This window comes from Brassica napus, unplaced genomic scaffold (assembly GCF_020379485.1).
Source record: "Brassica napus cultivar Da-Ae unplaced genomic scaffold, Da-Ae ScsIHWf_1084;HRSCAF=1548, whole genome shotgun sequence".
In the NCBI taxonomy this organism is placed as follows: Eukaryota; Viridiplantae; Streptophyta; class Magnoliopsida; order Brassicales; family Brassicaceae; genus Brassica; species Brassica napus.
Window position 1 is genome coordinate 237,501 of NW_026014508.1, and position 3,614 is coordinate 241,114.

A 3,614-nucleotide genomic window follows, 5' to 3' on the forward strand; every position below is an offset into this window, starting at 1 on the left:
TATAAAACACATGTGGATTGCTAGTAACCATGTAAAGGAAGAACGGACCGCGTCCAGGCCCAAGTCCAAGACCGTGTCCGCACAAGGAGAGAGAGTCGGCCAAAGCATTGGACCGACCTTAGATTTAGGGAAGTTTCCTTTCTCTTCATGTTTATCTATAAGAGGTTTTCCTTTTTACTTTAGGATAAGGATTTGTACTATTTCCTTTTATCCATATCTTGTAATCCCCTATATAAGGGAACACTTTGATTAATGAAATACACACACGATTTCCCCATCTTTTACAACACGTTATCAGCACGATAGCCTCTAATTCCCTGAGACCTAAATCGATACCTAAAAGCCTAAAACCGGCGACTCAAAGCTAAACCCCAGACGTTCTCTATTGTTCCAAAAGCTTGACATCCTCAAGACCGAACGTCCTCAGCTTCCTGATCGCGTCCTCAGCTCGCACACAAGAAGAACGCATCCGTCCAGCAAACAGCTCGCAGCTCGCGTCCATTCCCAGCTCGCGTCCGACTACATCCGCGACCCGATAGGAGGCAGCAAGCGTTCTTTCTCCTCAGCTCGAAGTTTCATCCATTCTTAGGAGGTCCGGTTCTATACCCCTACGAAACTAAGGTATGAACATAATCTGAGAACATAGAATAAGATCGAAACCCTAATCCATCATTATGGAAATCTTATTCTTGATGAAACCCTAAAAGCAACTACAAGATTAAAATCGACAAAGTCTTAAAACTAGAAAGCTAAACGATTCCAAACTAGAACCTAATTGTATGTTGATTGATTGAATCTGAAATCTGACAAACCCTAATGAAGGAATCGAAACCCTAAACCCTAAAGTTAGAAATCGATTTTAAGATTGATATTGCTTGTTTGATTTCTTGCCTACTTTTGAAGTTTAGGAATGTTAGATTGTTCTTCTTGAAATAATCTAACTAAGAACACAAAATACTTAAGGCCTTGAAACCTTAACAGAAGGTTGATAAGAATTCAAAGATTGGAAACCCTAGGGATTATGAAAAGAAGAAAGATAAGGTAGATTGTTTACATGAAACCGAATATTGTAATGCATTCACAATTGAAAAAGATCGACCAGCATATAGATCATACGAGTTTAGGTTGTTAGAAAACCTATAGAACCGTGTGGTTCATGATTGATAGCACCATGGTCGTCTAGAATTGTTTGAATATCATGAATGCGTAAGACATGTTGTGGCCGAGCTTGTTTATATCATGCGGCCACGTGATCATATTGTGAACCTAATACATTACATGATAATATGATTCAGATGTCGAAAATAGCAAACAGAGACTATGCACCCCTCAATCTCTCCGGAGACAATTACTTGCAGTGGGCACTAGACACAAGGATTAGTCTAAAGTCCAAGGGACTCGGTGATACTATCATCGAAGACAACAATGAGAATGAAAAGAACCGATACAGAGCCTTAGGCCTTATGCGTCATCATCTCATTGATGGTCTTAAAGATCAGTACATGACAATCGAGAATCCACTAGATCTTTGGATGGCTTTAAAGAATAGATATGATCACCACAGGATGGTGTTGCTTCCAAAAGCAAGGCATGATTGGATGCATCTAAGATTCTTAGACTATAAGTCAGTGGATGATTACAACTCAGCTCTATTCAAGATTGTCTCAATACTAAAGCTGTGTGGTGAAGAAGTAACCGATAGCATGATGCTTGAAAAGACCTATACGACTTTCAATCACTCGAATTCTGTGTTGCAAGAGCAATATAGGACAAAGGGCTTTGCCACATATACTGATCTGATCTCATGTCTACTCTTGGCCGAGGCAAACAATGAACTCCTACTAAAGAGTAACGGAGTTAGACCGGCCGGGACAGCACCACTACCCGAAGCCCATGAGGTTGAAAAGAAGGATCCCAATGAGACCTACTTCGTCCAAGACAACAAGAAACCATACGGCAATAGCCGTGGTGGATTCAAGAGGCGTGGACGTGATAACTCAAACGGCCGAGACGGCTACTCAACTGGCCGGAAAGGAAACCACAATAACCGTGGTCGTGGTTCCAATTACGGCCGGGGTCGAGGCAGCTACGGCCGCGGACGAGGTGGTATATCCAAACCATCTTACACGTCCAACAAGTCCCTATGCCACAGATGCGGAAGTGACAATCATTGGGCCAAGAACTGTAGAACTCCGAAACACTTGTGCGACCTCTACCAAGAGAGCCTCAAGAACAAGAACCCGGAGGCAAACATGATCCAAGAAAACGTCCATGAGGACAAAGGATATGGGTATGATGCTGACAATGAATCCGACAAGGATAACCAAGATGACCTAATGGATTTTGAGACATCCGATTGTCTCAAGGACTAGTTTTCGAATCACATTGTCTTATTGCTTTATGTTTTGATTTGGTGTTTTTATTTTATGTAATGGCATTTTTAATAAGAAGAGTTTTAAACATCTTATGAAGTCTCTAAAGTTTAGAAAATTTTATTTATAGAATGAATGATGAGATGAGTATACTTGTGGTGGATAGTGGCACAAGTCACACAATACTTAGAGACAAAAGGTACTTTATAAATCTCACAATGCAAAGTGCAAAGGTACATACCATTGCGGGTGAGGCTAGCCTGATTGAAGGTCACGGCCAAGCCTATGTGATGATGCCTAAGGGCACTCACCTAGAGATCAAAACCGCCCTGTATTCCCCAAGCTCTAGAAGAAGCTTATTGAGTTTCAAGGATATAAGATTGAACGGTTTTCATCTTGAAACATGGGAAGAAGGAAACAAGGAGTTCCTTAACATTATTTCGATCACCAAAGGCAATAAGAAGATCCTAGAGACTATACCCGCAATGTCTACTGGTCTATACTATGCAAGGATCAGTATGATCGAGGCAAATGCCTCCGAGCTATTCACTTTATGGCATAACCGGCTTGGCCATCCCGGAACAAGTATGATGCGAAAGTTGATAATGAATTCACAAGGGCACATGATCAAAGGAGTGATCCCATATAAAAATCTCACATGTGCAGCATGTGCACAAGGGAAACTCATTACTAGGCCATCACCAGCCAAGGTTAACAAAGAAACCTTAAACTTTCTGGAAAGGATTCAAGGAGATATATGTGGACCAATACACCCACCTTGTGGGACGTTTAGATACTTCATGGTCCTCATTGATGCATCGACCAGATGGTCGCATGTCTGCCTACTATCCACTAGGAACCTAGCCTTTGCACGGCTGCTTGCCCAAATGATAAGGCTGAGAGCACACTTTCCAGATTTCCCTCTTAAGACTATACGTCTAGACAATGCTGGTGAGTTTACGTCCCAAGCGTTTAATGAATATTGCATGTCCATGGGGGTAAGAATAGAGCACTCCGTGGCACATGTCCATACACAGAACGGCTTGGCCGAATCATTCATTAAACGTATCCAGCTGATAGCCCGGCCACTGCTTATGAAGTCTCAACTTCCGGTATCAGCATGGGGACATGCGGTTTTACATGCATCTGAACTGATTCGCATCAGGCCATCTAGTGAGCATAGATATTCACCATCCCAACTACTTACGGGTCATGAGCCAGACGTGTCCCACATCAAGACAT